Genomic DNA, 17,673 nt, shown 5'->3' with positions numbered 1-17,673 from the left:
CCTCCCTGTCCCCCATACCAGCAACACTGTGGTTACCTGGCTGGGAACGGGAAGTAACTGGTGGCGGGCCTCCTGTCCCCACAACCAGCAACACTGTGGTTACCTGGCTGGGAACGGGGAAGTAACTGGTGGCGGGCCTCCTGTCCCCCATACCAGCAACACTGTGGTTACCTGGCTGGGAACGGGAAGTAACTGGTGGCGGGCCTCCTGTCCCCCATACCAGCAACACTGTGGTTACCTGGCTGGGAACGGAAGTAACTGGTGGCGGCCCTCCTGTCCCCCATACCAGCAACACTGTGGTTACCTGGCTGGGAACGGGAAGTAACTGGTGGCGGGCCTCCTGTCCCCCATACCAGCAACACTGTGGTTACCTGGCTGGGAACGGGAAGTAACTGGTGGCGGGCCTCCTGTCCCCCATACCAGCAACACTGTGGTTACCTGGCTGGGAACGGGAAGTAACTGGTGGCGGGCCTCTGTCCCCCATACCAGCAACACTGTGGTTACCTGGCTGGGAACGGGAAGTAACTGGTGGCGGGCCTCCTGTCCCCCATACCAGCAACACTGTGGTTACCTGGCTGGGAACGGGAAGTAACTGGTGGCGGGCCTCCTGTCCCCCATACCAGCAACACTGTGGTTACCTGGCTGGGAACGGGAAGTAACTGGTGGCGGGCCTCCTGTCCCCCATACCAGCAACACTCGTGGTTACCTGGCTGGGAACGGGAAGTAACTGGTGGCGGGTCTCCTGTCCCATACCAGCAACACTGTGGTTACCTGGCTGGGAACGGGAAGTAACTGGTGGCGGGCTCCTGTCCCCCCATACCAGCAACACTGCTGGTTACCTGGCTGGGACGAACGGGAAGTAACTGGTGGCGGGCCTCTGTCCCCCATACCAGCAACACTGTGGTTACCTGGCTGGGAACGGGAAGTAACGTGGGTGGCGGGCCTCCTGTCCCCCATACCAGCAACACTGTGGTTACCTGGCTGGGAACGGGAAGTAACTGTGGCGGCCTCATGTCCCCCCATACCAGCAACACTGTGGTTACCTGGCTGGGAACGGGAAGTAACTGGTGGCGGGCCTCCTGTCCCCCATACCAGCAACACTGTGGTTACCTGGCTGGGAACGGGGGGAAGTAACTGGTGGCAAGGGCCTCTGTACCCCCAGTACCAGCAACACTGTGGTTACCTGGCTGGGAACGGGAAGTAACTGGTGGCGGGCTTCCTGTCCCCCATACCAGCAACACTGTGGTTACCTGGCTGGGAACGGAAGTAACTGGTGGCGGGCCTCCTGTCCCCCATACCAGCAACACTGTGGTTACCTGGCTGAGAACGGGAAGTAACTGGTGGCGCCTCCTGTCCCCCATACCAGCAACACTGTGGTTACCTGGCTGGGAACGGAAGTAACTGGTGGCGGGCCTCCTGTCCCCCATACCAGCAACACTGTGGTTACCTGGCTGGGAACGGGAAGTAACTGGTGGCGGGCCTCTGTCCCCCCATACCAGCAACACTGTGGTTACCTGGCTGGGAACGGGAAGTAACTGGTGGCGGGCCTCCTGTCCCCCATACCAGCAACACTGTGGTTACCTGGCTGGGAAACGGGAAGTAACTGGTGGCGGGCCTCCTGTCCCCCATACCAGCAACACTGTGGTTACCTGGCTGGGAACGGGAAGTAACTGGTGGCGGGCCTCCTGTCCCCCCATACCAGCAACACTGTGGTTACCTGGCTGGGAACGGGAAGTAACTGGTGGTGGGCCTCTGTCCCCCATACCAGCAACACTGTGGTTACCTGGCTGGGAACGGGAAGTAACTGGTGGCGGGCCTCCTGTCCCCCATACCAGCAACACTGTGGTTACCTGGCTGGGGAAACGGAAGTAACTGGTGGCGGGCCTCCTGTCCCCCATACCAGCAACACTGTGGTTACCTGGCTGGGAACGGGAAGTAACTGGTGGTGTGGCCTCCTGTCCCCCCATACCAGCAAGCACTGTGGTTACCTGGCTGGGAACGGGAAGTAACTGGTGGCGGGCCTCCTGTCCCCATACCAGCAACACTGTGGTTACCTGGCTGGGAACGGGAAGTAACTGGTGCGGCCTCCTGTCCCCCATACCAGCAACACTGTGGTTACCTGGCTGGGAACGGGAAGTAACTGGTGGCGGGCCTCCTGTCTCCATACCAGCAACACTGTGGTTACCTGGCTGGGAACGGGAAGTAAGCTCTGGTGGCGCCTCCTGTCCCCCATACCAGCAACACATGTGGTTACCTGGCTGGGAACGGCAAGTAACTGGTGGCGCTCCTGTCCCCCATACCAGCAACACTGTGGTTACCTGGCTGGGAACGGGAAGTAACTGGTGGCGGGGCCTCCTGTCCCCCATACCAGCAACACTGTGGTTACCTGGGCTGGGAACGGAAGTAACTGGTGGCGGGCCTCCTGTCCCCCATACCAGCAACACTGTGGTTACCTGGCTGGGAACGGGAAGTAACTGGTGGCGGGCCTCTGTCCCCATACCAGCAACACTGTGGTTACCTGGCTGGGAACGGGAAGTAACTGGTGGCGGGCCTCTGTCCCCCATACCAGCAACACTGGTGGTTACCTGGCTGGGAACGGAAGTAACTGGTGGCGGGCCTCCTGTCCCCCATACCAAGCAACACTGTGTGGTTACCTGGCTGGAACGGGAAGTAACTGGTGGCGGGCCTCCTGTCCCCCATACCAGCAACACTGTGGTTACCTGGCTGGGAACGGAAGTAACTGGGTGGCGGGCCTCCTGTCCCCCATACCAGCAACACTGTGGTTACCTGGCTGGGAACGAGAAACAGCCCCCTCCCTCTCAGAGAACCTGCTCTTTTCATTGGCTCACTGCTTTCTGCTCTAACCTCCCCTGACCTCTAACACCTCAGCACTGTGTTGCTGTCCCGTCTGTCTGGCTCTGGGTGGTGTTGCTGTCTGTCTGTCTGGCTCTGGGTGGTGTTGCTGTCTGGCTCTGGGTGGTGTTGCTGTCTGTGTGGCTCTGGGTGGTGTTGCTGTCTGTCTGGCTGGCTCTGGGTGGTGTTGCTGTCTGTCTGGCTGGCTCTGGGTAGTGTTGCTGTCTGGCTCTGGGTGGTGTTGCTGTCTGTCTGTCTGTCTGGCTGGCTCTGGGTGGTGTTGCTGTCTGTCTGGCTGGCTCTGGGTGGTGTTGCTGTCTGTCTGTCTGGCTCTGGGTGGTGTTGCTGTCTGTCTGTCTGTCTGGCTCTGGGTGGTGTTGCTGTCTGTCTGTCTGGCTCTGGGTGGTGTTGCTGTCTGTCTGTCTGGCTCTGGGTAGTGTTGCTGTCTGGCTCTGGGTGGTGTTGCTGTCTGTCTGTCTGTCTGGCTGGCTCTGGGTGGTGTTGCTGTCTGTCTGGCTGGCTCTGGGTGGTGTTGCTGTCTGTCTGGCTGGCTCTGGGTAGTGTTGCTGTCTGGCTCTGGGTGGTGTTGCTGTCTGTCTGTCTGTCTGGCTGGCTCTGGGTGGTGTTGCTGTCTGTCTGTCTGGCTCTGGGTGGTGTTGCTGTCTGTCTGTCTGGCTGGCTCTGGGTGGTGTTGCTGTCTGGTTCTGGGTGGTGTTGCTGTCTGTCTGGCTGGCTCTGGGTAGTGTTGCTGTCTGGCTCTGGGTGGTGTTGCTGTCTGTCTGTCTGTCTGGCTGGCTCTGGGTGGTGTTGCTGTCTGTCTGGCTGGCTCTGGGTGGTGTTGCTGTCTGTCTGGCTGGCTCTGGGTGGTGTTGCTGTCTGTCTGTCTGGCTCTGGGTGGTGTTGCTGTCTGTCTGTCTGTCTGGCTCTGGGTGGTGTTGCTGTCTGTCTGTCTGGCTCTGGGTGGTGTTGCTGTCTGTCTGGCTGGCTCTGGGTGGTGTTGCTGTCTGTCTGGCTGCCTCTGGGTGGTGTTGCTGTCTGTCTGGCTGGCTCTGGGTGGTGTTGCTGTCTGTCTGGCTGGCTCTGGGTGGTGTTGCTGTCTGTCTGGCTGCCTCTGGGTGGTTTTGCTGTCTGGCTCTGGGTGGTGTTGCTGTCTGTCTGGCTGGCTCTGGGTGGTGTTGCTGTCTGTCTGGCTCTGGGTGGTGTTGCTGTCTGTCTGTCTGGCTCTGGGTGGTGTTGCTGTCTGTCTGTCTGTCTGGCTCTGGGTGGTGTTGCTGTCTGGCTCTGGGTGGTGTTGCTGTCTGTCTGGCTGGCTCTGGGTGGTGTTGCTGTCTGTCTGTCTGGCTCTGGGGTGGTGTTGCTGTCTGTCTGTCTGGCTCTGGGTGGTGTTGCTGTCTGTCTGTCTGGCTCTGGGTGGTGTTGCTGTCTGTCTGTCTGGCTCTGGATGGTGTTGCTGTCTGTCTGTCTGGCTCTGGGTGGTGTTGCTGTCTGTCTGTCTGGCTCTGGGTGGTGTTGCTGTCTGTCTGTCTGGCTCTGGGTGGTGTTGCTGTCTGTCTGTCTGGCTCTGGGTGGTGTTGCTGTCTGTCTGTCTGGCTCTGTAGGTCCTGTAGTGTCTCTTAGGCTTGGGCGTATACCGTATATACCGTATAACCGGGTATTTGGAAAAAGCCACAGGATGGTTTTTCAATATCGTTGAAACTATTTATTTGAAGTTTTTTTAATAAATTGTAATATTTGTAGCTACATTAAGTAAATACCTGCAGTCAACTTGTGCAATACGTTAGGTGAAATTAAGAATGCATTGTTCTTTATCCCCAGTCACACTATTATGAAGTTTACGGTAATCCCCCTGTCACAATATTATGAAGTTTACGGTAATCCCCAGTCACACTATTATGAAGTTTACGGTAATCCCCAGTCACATGGTGTTTGTTTACAAGCACCCAACGAGGAGATACCGGAGCCTTGGGAGTCACTCCCTGTTGTGCAGCATGGGCCAGGTGATCTAATCACAGGATGGAATTCACAACTAAATGTTTGCCAGCTAGATATCTTATAACTATACAGAAGAAAAATATAAACGCAACAATTTCAACGATTTTACTGAGTAACAGTTCATATACAGTGGTGTGAAAAAGTGTTTGCCCCCTTCCTGATTTCTTATTTGTTTGCATGTTTGTCACACTTAAATGTTTCAGATCATCAAACAAATTTTAATATTAGTCAAAGATAACACAAGTAAACACAAAATGCAGTTTTGAAATGAAGGTTGTTATTATTAAGGGAAAACTAAATCCAAACCCACATGGCCCTGTGTGAAAAAGTGTTTGCCCCATACAACCTAATAACTGGTTGGGCCACCCTTAGCAGCAACAACTGCAATCAAGCGTTTGTGATATCTTGCAATGAGTCTTTTACAACGCTGTGGAGGAATTTTGGCCCACTCATCTTTGCAGAATTGTTGTAATTCAGCCACATTGGAGGGTTTTTGAGCATGAACTGCCTTTTTAAGGTCATGCCACAGCATCTCAATAGGATTCAGGTCAGGACTTTGACTAGGCCACTCCAAAGTCTTCATTTTGTTTTTCTTCAGCCATTCAGAGGTGGACTTGCTGGTGTGTTTTGGATCATTGTCCTGCTGCAGAACCCAAGTTCGCTTCAGCTTGAGGTCATGAACAGATGGCCGGACATTCTCCTTCAGGATTTTTTTTGGTGGAACCATGAATTCTGCTGTCTATTTATCACAGCAAGTCTTCCAGGTCCTGAAGCAGCAAAACAGGCTCATATTTTACTGTTGGTATGATATTCTTTTTCTGAAATGCGGTGTTACTTTTACGCCAGATGTAATGGGACACACACCTTCCAAAAAGTTCAACTTTTGTCTCGTCAGTCCACAGAGTATTTTCCCAAAGGTCTTGGGGATCATCAAGATGTTTTCTGGCAAAAATTAGACGAGCCTGATGTTATTTTTGCTCAGCAGTGGTTTTCATCTTGGAACTCACTTGCCCACTCTCTTTCTTATGGTGGAGTCATGAACACTGAACTTAACTGAGGCAAGTGGGGCCTGCAGCTCTTTTGGATGTTGTTGTGGGTTCTTTTGTGACCTCTTGGATGAGTCGTCGCTGCAATCTTGGGGTAATTTTGGTCGGCCGGCCACTCCTGGGAAGGTTCACCACTGTTCCATGCTTTCGCCATTTGTGGATAATGGCTCTCACTGTGGTTCGCTGGAGTCCCAAAGCTTTAGAAATGGCTTTATAACCTTTTCCAGACTGATGGATCTCAATTATTTTCTTTCTCATTTGTTCCTGAATTTCTTTGGATCTCAGCATGATGTCTAGCTTTTGAGGATCTTTTGGTCTACTTCACTTTGTCAGGAAGGTCCTAGTTAAGTGATTCCTTGATTGAGAACAGGTGAGGCAGTAATCAGGCCTGGGTGTGGCTAGAGGAATTGAACTCAGGTGTGATAAACCACAGTTGAGTTCTGTTGTAACGGGGGGGCAAACCCTTTTTCCCACAGGGCCATGTGGGTTTGGATTTGGTTTTCCCTTAATAATAACAACCTTCATTTCAAAACTGCATTTTGTGTTTACTTGTGTTATCTTTGACTAATATAAAAATTAGTTTGATGATCTGAAACATTTAAGTGTGGCAAACAAATAACAAATCAGGAAGGGGGCAAACACTTTTTCACACCACTGTAAGGAAATCGGTCAATTGAAATAAATTCATTAGGCCCTAATCTATGGATTTCACAGGACTGGGCAGGGGCCCACCCACTGGGGAGCCAGGCCCAGCCAATCAGAATGAGTTTCTCTGCACAAAAGGGCTTTATTATAGACAGAAATACTCCTCAGTTTCATCAGCTGTCCGGGTGGCTGGCCTCAGGATTTCGTCACTGTATTTTTGTTCATTCAAATTGCTGGCTAATATTCGTTTTGTATGTGTAGCAAACTGTGAGGAGCATTTTTTTGTTTGTTATTTGTATAGTTTAGGTCAGAAACAGCGCCCCGTGTTTTCATTGCCGGTATTACCGAATATCCCAGTATGGCACAAGGTCGGTATGAAGGTATGACAATCTGCATACTGCCCAAGCCTAGTCTCTCTGTAGGTCCAGTAGTCTCTCTGTAGGTCCAGTAGTCTCTCTGTAGGTCCAGTAGTCTCTCTGTAGGTCTAGTAGTCTCTCTGCAGGTCCAGTAGTCTCTCTGCCGGTCCAGTAGTCTCTCTATAGGTCCCGTAGTCTCTCTGCCGGTCCCGTAGTCTCTCTGTAGGCCCTGTAGTCTCTCTGCAGGTCCAGTAGTCTCTCTGTAGGCCCAGTAGTCTCTCTGCCGGTCCAGTAGTCTCTCTATAGGTCCAGTAGTCTCTCTGTAGGTCCAGTAGTCTCTCTGTAGGTCCCGTAGTCTCTCTGCAGGTCCCGTAGTCTCTCTGTAGGTCCCGTAGTCTCTCTGCCGGTCCAGTAGTCTCTCTGTAGGTCCTGTAGTCTCTCTGCAGGTCCAGTAGTCTCTCTGCAGGTCCAGTAGTCTCTCTGCAGGTCCAGTAGTCTCTCTGTAGGTCCAGTAGTCTCTCTGTAGGTCCAGTAGTCTCTCTGCCGGTCCAGTAGTCTCTCTGTCAGGCTCTGTGTGTAGAGGAGGAGGAGTTGTGGAGGTGACCCACTAAAAGAGGTTCCCCTGGGACGGACGGACCGACTGACCGACCGGAACAGGCTAGTATAATGGAGCGAGCCCAGCCAAGCCTGGTTGAATGGTATTATGTGGGCCAGGGCTGTGACAGCTGAGCTCCTGTGTGTGCGTGTGTGAGGAGAGAGGTGTGTGTGTCTTGTACCTGGTGCTCCTCTGAGGCCCCTCAGGGCCCCTGATGTAGGGTGAACCAGAGTTCAGCTCCTGGGTTCAGCAGGCCAGTTCACATGTCTCTAGGGAATCTATTGACTTCTCAAATGTAGAGTTCTCCAAGAGGTTGTTTTAAGGTTTTTAGGTGATCATGCACGAGTGCCTTAATCTTAACGTGACACTGTTTTGATTTCATTTATTCCCACTGTAAAGTGTTTTGAGATCTTGGGTTAATGCACTTTATATAAAGGTTGACTTGACATATCCCCTGACAGAATACATATAGCTTCTGTGGGCTTATCAGTGTGATTGACTGTTACTGTCTTCTGTCCCTGCTCCAGTGTTTGCCAGCTCAGAGCCTGTTACTGTCTTCTGTCCCTGCTCCAGTGTTTGCCAGCTCAGAGCCTGTTACTGTCTTCTGTCCCTGCTCCAGTGTTTGCCAGCTCAGAGCCTGTTACTGTCTTCTGTCCCTGCTCCAGTGTTTGCCAGCTCAGAGCCTGTTACTGTCTTCTGTCCCTGCTCCAGTGTTTGCCAGCTCAGAGCCTGTTACTGTCTTCTGTCCCTGCTCCAGTGTTTGCCAGCTCAGAGCCTGTTACTGTCTTCTGTCCCTGCTCCAGTGTTTGCCAGCTCAGAGCCTGTTACTGTCTTCTGTCCCTGCTCCAGTGTTTGCCAGCTCAGAGCCTGTTACTGTCTTCTGTCCCTGCTCCAGTGTTTGCCAGCTCAGAGCCTGTTACTGTCTTCTGTCCCTGCTCCAGTGTTTGCCAGCTCAGAGCCTGTTACTGTCTTCTGTCCCTGCTCCAGTGTTTGCCAGCTCAGAGCCTGTTACTGTCTTCTGTCCCTGCTCCAGTGTTTGCCAGCTCAGAGCCTGTTACTGTCTTCTGTCCCTGCTCCAGTGTTTGCCAGCTCAGAGCCTGTTACTGTCTTCTGTCCCTGCTCCAGTGTTTGCCAGCTCAGAGCCTGTGCCAGGATTCCAGGGGGACACTTTACAGCTGGCATTCATCGACCTCCGACAGGTAAACAGCACCACCACTCATCCTACGGCCTACTTTCCCCTCTCCTCCGACAGGTAAACAGCACCACCACTCATCCTACGGCCTACTTTCCCCTCTCCTCTGGCTGACTCCTCACCTCTCCTCCTTAGACCCAGGCCAGCACACCTCTCCTCTGACCCAGTAGCACACCTCTCCTCTGACCCAGTAACACACCTCTCCTCTGACCCAGGCCAGCACACCTCTCCTCTGGCTGACTCCTCACCTCTCCTCCTTAGACCCAGGCCAGCACACCTCTCCTCTGACCCAGTAGCACACCTCTCCTCTGACCCAGTAGCACACCTCTCCTCTGACCCAGTAGCACACCTCTCCTCTGACCCAGGCCAGCACACCTCTCCTCTGACCCAGTAGCACACCTCTCCTCTGACCCAGGCCAGCACACCTCTCCTCCTGACCCAGGCCAGCACACCTCTGCCTCTGACCCAGGCCAGCACACCTCTCCTCTGACCCAGGCCAGCACACCTCTCCTCTGACCCAGGCCAGCACACCTCTCCTCTGACCCAGTAACACACCTCTCCTCTGACCCAGGCCAGCACACCTCTCCTCTGACCCAGCAACACACCTCTCCTCTGACCCAGTAGCACACCTCTCCTCTGACCCAGTAACACACCTCTCCTCTGACCCAGTAACACACCTCTCCTCTGACCCAGCAGCACACCTCTCCTCTGACCCAGTAACACACCTCTCCTCTGACCCAGTAGCACACCTCTCCTCTGACCCAGTAACACACCTCTCCTCTGACCCAGTAGCACACCTCTCCTCTGACCCAGTAACACACCTCTCCTCTGACCCAGTAACACACATCTCCTCTGACCCAGTAACACACATCTCCTCTGACCCAGTAACACACCTCTCCTCTGACCCAGTAACACACCTCTCCTCTGACCCAGTAACACACCTCACCTCTGACCCAGTAACACACATCTCCTCTGACCCAGTAACACACATCTCCTCTGACCCAGTAACACACCTCTCCTCTGACCCAGTAGCACACCTCTCCTCTGACCCAGTAGCACACCTCTCCTCTGACCCAGTAACACACCTCTCCTCTGACCCAGTGACACACCTCTCCTCTGACCCAGCAGCACACCTCTCCTCTGACCCAGTAACACACCTCTCCTCTGACCCAGTAACACACCTCTCCTCTGACCCAGTAACACACCTCTCTCCCTTCTGACCCAGTAACACAACTCTCCTCTGACCCAGTAACACACCTCTCCTCTGACCCAGTAGCACACCTCTCCTCTGACCCAGCAGCACACCTCTCCTCTGACCCAGTAACACACCTCTCCTCTGACCCAGTAGCACAACTCTCCTCTGACCCAGTAGCACACCTCTCCTCTGACCCAGTAACACACCTCTCCTCTGACCCAGTAGCACAACTCTCCTCTGACCCAGTAGCACACCTCTCCTCTGACCCAGTAACACACCTCTCCTCTGACCCAGTAGCACACCTCTCCTCTGACCCAGTGACACACTGTCCCTGTAGGTCAGGATTAGCCCTGCATTACCCTGGCTCCAAGTCAACTGTTATGGATCCATTAAGCCATTACCAGCTCAGCTATCAGCTCTGTCTTACTCTCTTAGTGTTGATGTGACCTGGTTAATCTGGGCCTCAGGTCCAGTAGGGTCTGGTCTGGTCCAGTAATGGGTCAGGTTAGGTACAGGTTAGATCTGGTCCAGTAATGGGTCAGGTTAGGTACAGGTCATTTCCACTTTGCTTCTTCATATAAATCCACCAGTGTTCTATGATTCCACTATTAGTTTGTGTGTCTTACTGTCTGCAAACAGCTACTTTGTCTTAGCAAGTTGTAGCTAAAATCAATTGTGTTAGCCGCTAATCGCTAGTTAGCTGGCTAAATGTACTAAGAGTCAGCGCAAACGTAGCTATCTAATACAGCCGGATACTAGCGCTGGTGTAGGCCTCGTTCAGCCATGTTGATTTAGCAACGATATCTTCCGAATCAGAGTAGGCAAAGCATGAATATGTCAGCTAGCTACATGACGTCAAAGACTGGGGATGAGTTCATATCGTTCACTCAGGCCTTTTACCATTGAAGAAAAAATTGTAATTTCCAGTCTACTTAACTGGGTGTGTCTCCCATAGACACCAATGCAATAGCAGCTGGGACTGGTCTGCTTAGTTCATTGACTTTCATTGAACTAGAAAAAAAAAACTGAAAATACCAGCGAGTGGGGTGTCTGGTTTCCTCTTCTGTCTCTGATGAAGGAAGAGAAAACCTGTACAATCCTAATAGAGTACCACAGTATGAGTCATAATATCATCAAACCTAGCGGTCAAACACGGAAATGGTTCTAATTGTTTTTCCACCATTGATGTATTTATTTTTTCCCACCATTTTCTATGGGGATTTTCTAAACCCTTTAAATAAGGGCTGTGTTTCGTGAGGCTTACCCTGGCGTGGCATTTTGATAATCGTGTAAATCTCAATTGGACAAGGTGACTTTTATTAATATATTGGCCTGTATTGAAATACAAATGCCTGTCTCAAGCTTCACATCACCAGGTCCTCTGTAGCTCAGCTGGTGAGCACGGCGCTTGTAACGCCAAGGTAGTGGGGTTCGATCCCGGGACCACCCATACACTAAAATGTATGCACGCATGACTGTAAGTCGCTTTGGATAAAAGCGTCTGCTAAATGGCATATTTTATTTTTATTATTTTTTTATGATCTGGACTAGACTGCCAAAACCAGGCAAAGGTAAGATGTTAGCTACATTTTGTAATGATTAAATGAGCTACATTTGTTTAAATTGACAGTTCTGTGAACTTTCTAGGGTAAGTTTTACATTTACACAATACCCGTTATCTAGATAGTTAGCTCATGGTTAGCTGGTTAGCAACATTAGCCTGGCTACATGGCTACTTTACACAATACCCGTTATCTAGATAGTTAGCTCATGGTTAGCTGGTTAGCAACATTAGCCTGGCTACATGGCTACATTACACAATACCCGTTATCTAGATAGTTAGCTCATGGTTAGCTGGTTAGCAACATTAGCCTGGCTACATGGCTACTTTACACAATACCCGTTATCTAGATAGTTAGCTCATGGTTAGCTGGTTAGCAACATTAGCCTGGCTACATGGCTACATTACACAATACCCGTTATCTAGATAGTTAGCTCATGGTTAGCTGGTTAGCAACATTAGCCTGGCTACATGGCTACTTTACACAGTACCTGTTATCTAGATAGTTAGCTCATGGTTAGCTGGTTAGCAACATTAGCCTGGCTACATGGCTACATTACACACTACCCGTTATCTAGATAGTTAGCTCATGGTTAGCTGGTTAGCAACATTAGCCTGGCTACATGGCTACATTAGCCATCTATTTGTCTAGCCATTAAAATGCATTGGGAATTCATAAAGACTAGTTTAGCTTTCTCTAGCTTGCTAGTTAACTTGCTAGCTAACTTAGATGGTGAAGCTAGGCGTTCTTGATAGTGTATGTTTGTGTCTGTGGGTGAAGGGTGGGTGTTCTAATTTCAGTAATACTTGAAGCTAGCTACCCCAGCTAGCTATATTATTTAGTCTGGCTTTTGAGAGGTTTCAGAGATGGACTGATTTTAGCGTCTCTCGAGTCAACAGTGTGCTTACTGTACTGCGGGAAGACATTGATCTGTTTGCTGTTACCCTCTGGACAGCCAATCATTTTAGTTCTACCTGCTATGGTGGCTTATAGTAGACAAGGTTATGGGACCTTATTTAGTCCTACCTGCTATGGTGGCTTTTAAATGAATTGGGATTCACACATTTGTTTTTTTAGGTAGAATTACTGTCATGGTATTGATGCCATATTGTAAACCTTGTTAGCACCTTCTCTATTCCAGAACCAATGGGCGTGCCTGAGTCTCATCACCTCTCCACTAGGTCAGCTGTTTCAACCTGGAACACTATTCTCCTGCTTTGGTCTGTTTCAGTCATTGCAGGAAGTCCTCTAAAGAGCAGGAGTGTGTGCAGGGTTTTGTCCCAGCCCAGCTGTAACACCTGACTTAAATAATCAACATAACGAATCACGGCGATAGGCTATGATTTATAATCCGATATGAGCTGGGCTGGAACAAAAGCTTATACACACTCCTGCCAATCAGATCTGGATTCATTTAGATGGTATTGATATATAAATCATGCGCCACTCTCTAGTCTCCAATGGTCCCATTACTGGTTGATTATCAGGCATCCCTAGTCTCCAATGGCCCCAGTACTGGTTGATTATCAGGCATCCCTAGTCTCCAATGGTCCCAGTACTGGTTGATTCTCAGGCATCCCTAGTATCCAATGGTCCCAGTACCGGTTGATTCTCAGGCATCTCTAGTATCTCAATGGTCCCAGTACCGGTTGATTCTCAGGCATCTCTAGTCTCCAATGGTCCCAGTACTGGTTGATTCTCAGGCATCCCTAGTCTCAATGGTCCCAGTACCGGTTGATTCTCAGGCATCCCTAGTCTCCAATGGTCCCAGTACTGGTTGATTCTCAGGCATCCCTAGTCTCCAATGGTCCCAGTACTGGTTGATTCTCAGGCATCCCTAGTCTCCAATGGTCCCAGTACTGGTTGATTCTCAGGCATCTCTAGTCTCCAGTGGTCCCAGTACTGGTTGATTATCAGGCATCCCTAGTCTCCAATGGTCCCAGTACTGGTTGATTATCAGGCATCCCTAGTCTCCAATGGTCCCAGTACCGGTTGATTATCAGGCATCCCTAGTCTCCAATGGTCCCAGTACCGGTTGATTATCAGGCATCCCTAGTCTCCAATGGTCCCAGTACCGGTTGATTCTCAGGCATCCCTAGTCTCCAATGGTCCCAGTACTGGTTGTTCTCAGGCATCCCTAGTCTCCAATGGTCCCAGTACCGGTTGATTCTCAGGCATCCCCTAGTCTCCAATGGTCCCAGTACTGGTTGATTCTCAGGCATCCCTAGTATCCAATGGTCCCAGTACCGGTTGATTATCAGGCATCCCTAGTCTCCAATGGTCCCGTACTGGTTGATTCTCAGGCATCTCTAGTCTCCAATGGCCCCTGTGATTATCAGCATCCCTAGTCTCCAATGGTCCCAGTACTGGTTGATGTGCAGGCATCCTATCTCCAATGGTCCCATACTGGTTGATATTCAGGCATTCCATGGACAGATACTCCAATCTTCTCTGTGGAGCTTTGCAGCTCATTCATGGTTATCTTTGGTCTCTTTGTTGCCTCTCTGATTAATGCCCTACTTGCCTGGTCCTGAGTTTTGGTGGGTGACCCTCTCTTGGCAGGTTTGTTGTGGTGCCATATTCTTTCCATCTTTTAATAATGGATTAATGGTCTCCGTGGGATGTTCAAAGTTTCTGATATTTTTTTTATAACCCGAACCCTGATCTGTACTTCTCCACAACTTTGTCCCTGACCTGTTTGGAGAGCTCCTTGGTCTTCATGGTGCCGCTTGCTTGGTGGTGCCCCTTGCTTAGTGGTGTTGCAGACTCTGGAGCCTTTCAGAACAGGTGTATATATACACTGAGATCATGTGACAGATCATGTGATACTTAGATTGCACACAGGTGGACTTTATTTAACTAATTATGTGACTTCTGAAGGTAATTGGTTGCACCAGATCTTATTTAGGGGCTTCATAGCAAAGGGGGTGAATACATATGCACGCACCACTTTTCCGTTATTTATTTTTTGAGAATGTTTTGAAACAAGTTATTTTTTTCATTTCACTTCACCAATTTTGACTATTTTGTGTATATCCATTACATGATATCCAAATAAAAATCCATTTAAATTACCAGTGGTAATGCTACAAAATAGGAGAAACGCCAAGGGGGATGAATACTTTTGCAAGGCACTTTAGAGATGAATATATTGAGTGTGTACACTACCGGTCAAAAGTTTTAGAACACCTACTCATTCAAGGGTTTTTCCTTAATTTTTGCTATTTTCTACATTGTAGAATAATAGTGAAGACATCAAAACTATGAAATAACACATATGGAATCATGTAGTAACCAAAAAAGTGTTAAACAAATCAAAATATATTTCATATTCAAAATAGCCACCCTTTGCCTTGATGACAGCTTTGCACACTCTTGGCATTCTCTCAACCAGCTTCATAAGGTAGTCACCTGGAATGCATTTCAATTAACAGGTGTTCCTTCTTAAAAGTTAATTTGTGGAATTTCTTAACTTCTTAATGCGTTTGAGCCAATCACTTGTTGTGACAAGGTAGGGGGGTATACAGAAGATAGCCCTATTTGGTAAAAGACCAAGTCCATATTATAGCAAAAACAGCTCAAATAAGCTAAGAGAAATGACAGTCCATTATTACTTTAAGACATGGTCAGTCAATACAGAAAATATCAAGAACTTTGAACGTTTTTTTCAAGTGCAGTCGCAAAAAACATCAAGCGCTATGATGAAACTGGCTCTCATGAGGACCGCCACAGGAAAGGAAGACCCAGAGTTACCTCTTGCTGCAGAGGATAAGTTCATTAGAGTTACCAGCCTCAGAAATTGCAGCCCAAATAAATGCTTCACAGAGTTCAAGTAACAGATACATCTCAACTTCAACTGTTCAGAGGGGACCGTGTAAATCAGGCCTTCATGGTCAAATTGCTGCAAAGAAACCATTACTAAAGGACATCAATAAGAAGAAGAGACCTGCTTGGGCCAAGAAACACGAGCAATAGACCGGTGGAAATTTGTCCTTTGGTCTGGAGTCCAAATTGGAGATTTTTGGTTCCAACCGCTGTGTCTTTGTGAGACGCGGTGTGGGTGAAACGGATGATCTCCGCATGTGTATTTCCCACCGTAAAGCATGAAGGAGGAGGTGTTATGTTGTGTGGGTGCTTTGCTGGTGACACTGTCAGTGATTTATTTAGAATTCAAGGCACACTTAACCAGCATGGCTACCACAGCATTCTGCAGTGATACGCCATCCCGTCTGGTTTGGGCTTAGTGGAACTATCATTTGTTTTTCAACAGGACAATGACCCAACACACCTCCAGGCTGTTAAGGGCTATTTGACCAAGAAGTAGAGTGATGGAGTGCTGCATCAGATGACCTGGCCTCCACAATCCCCCGACCTTAACCAAATTGAGATGGTTTGGGATGAGTCGGACCGCAGAGTGAAGGAAAAGCAGCCAACAAGTGCTCAGCATATGTGGAACTCCTTCAAGACTGTTGGAAAAGCATTCCAGGTGAAGCTGGTTGAGAGAATGCCAAGCATGTGCAAAGCTGTCATCAAGGCAAAGGGTGTCTATTTGAAGAATCTCAAATATAAACTATATTTTGATTTGTTTAACACTTTTTGGTTACTACATGATTCCATATGTGTTATTTCATAGTTTTGATGTCTTCACTATTATTCTACAACGTGGAAAATAGTAAAAATGAAGAAAGACTTTTGACCGGTAGTGTAGGGGTGTGTGTTATCATGTGTATGTGTGTCTGTACCTGTGTGTGTGTCTCTTCATAGTCCCCGCTGTTCAATAAGGTGTATTTTTATCTGTTTTTTAAAATTGTGGAATAGAGTTCCATGTAGTCATATCTCTATGTACAGTGGGGGAAAAAAGTATTTAGTCAGCCACCAATTGTGCAAGTTCTCCCACTTAAAAAGATGAGAGAGGCCTGTAATTTTCATCATAGGTACACGTCAACTATGACAGACAAAATGAGGAAAAAAATCCAGAAAATCACATTGTAGGATTTTTAATGAATTTATTGGCATATGATGGTGGAAAATAAGTATTTGGTCAATAACAAAAGTTTCTCAATACTTTGTTATATACCCTTTGTTGGCAATGACACAGGTCAAACGTTTTCTGTAAGTCTTCACAAGGGTTTTCACACACTGTTGCTGGTATTTTGGCCCATTCCTCCATGCATATCTCCTCTAGAGCAGTGATGTTTTGGGGCTGTCGCTGGGCAACACAGACTTTCAACTCCCCTCCAAAGATTTTCTATGGGGTTGAGATCTGGAGACTGGCTAGGCCACTCCAGGACCTTGAAATGCTTCTTCGAAGCCACTCCTTCGTTGCCCGGGCGGTGTGTTTGGGATCATTGTCATGCTGAAAGACCCAGCCACGTTTCATCTTCAATGCCCTTGCTGATGGAAGGAGGGTTTCACTCAAAATCTCACGATACATGGCCCCATTCATTCTTTCCTTTACACGGATCAGTCGTCCTGGTCCCTTTGCAGAAAAACAGCCCCAAAGCATGATGTTTCCAACCCCATGCTTCACAGTAGGTATGGTGTTCTTTGGATGCAACTCAGCATTCTTTGTCCTCCAAACATGACGAGTTGAGTTTTTACCAAAAGTTATATTTTGGTTTCATCTGACCGTATGACATTCTCCCAATTTTTTTCTGGATCATTCAAATGCACTTCAGACGGGCCTGGACATGTACTGGCTTAAGCAGGGGGACACGTCTCGCACTGCAGGATTTGAGTCCTTGGCGGCGTAGTGTGTTACTGATGGTAGGCTTTGTTACTTTGGTCCCAGCTCTCTGCAGGTCATTCACTAGGTCCCCCCGTGTGGTTCTGGGGATTTTTGCTCACCGTTCTTGTGATCATTTTGATCCCACGGGGTGAGATGTTGCGTGGAGCCCCAGATCGAGGGAGATTATCAGTGGTCTTGTATGTCTTCCATTTCCTAAATTGCTCCCACAGTTGATTTCTTCAAACCAAGCTGCTTACCTATTGCAGATTCAGTCTTCCCAGCCTGGTGCAGGTCTACAATTTTGTTTTTGGTGTCCTTTGACAGCTCTTTGGTCTTGGCCATTGTGGAGTTTGGAGTGTGACTGTTTGAGGTTGTGGACCGGTGTCTTTTATACTGATAACAAGTTCAAACAGGTGCCATTAATACAGGTAACGAGTGGAGGACAGAGGAGCCTCTTAAAGAAGAAGTTACAGGTCTGTGAGAGCCAGAAATCTTGCTTGGTTTGTAGG

The 17,673-nt window shown here is 49.1% G+C and overlaps 1 pseudogene; it reads left to right on the top strand.

The window, feature by feature from the left end:
* The window catches only part of LOC123486381, a 102,377-nt pseudogene that overhangs the window by 76,017 nt on the left and 8,687 nt on the right, over nucleotides 1-17,673 (top strand).

Source organism: Coregonus clupeaformis, unplaced genomic scaffold, assembly GCF_020615455.1.
Source record: "Coregonus clupeaformis isolate EN_2021a unplaced genomic scaffold, ASM2061545v1 scaf1185, whole genome shotgun sequence".
In the NCBI taxonomy this organism is placed as follows: domain Eukaryota; kingdom Metazoa; phylum Chordata; class Actinopteri; order Salmoniformes; family Salmonidae; genus Coregonus; species Coregonus clupeaformis.
Note: the sequence above shows the minus strand (reverse complement) of the source record. Positions and strands in the feature narration are given on the sequence as shown.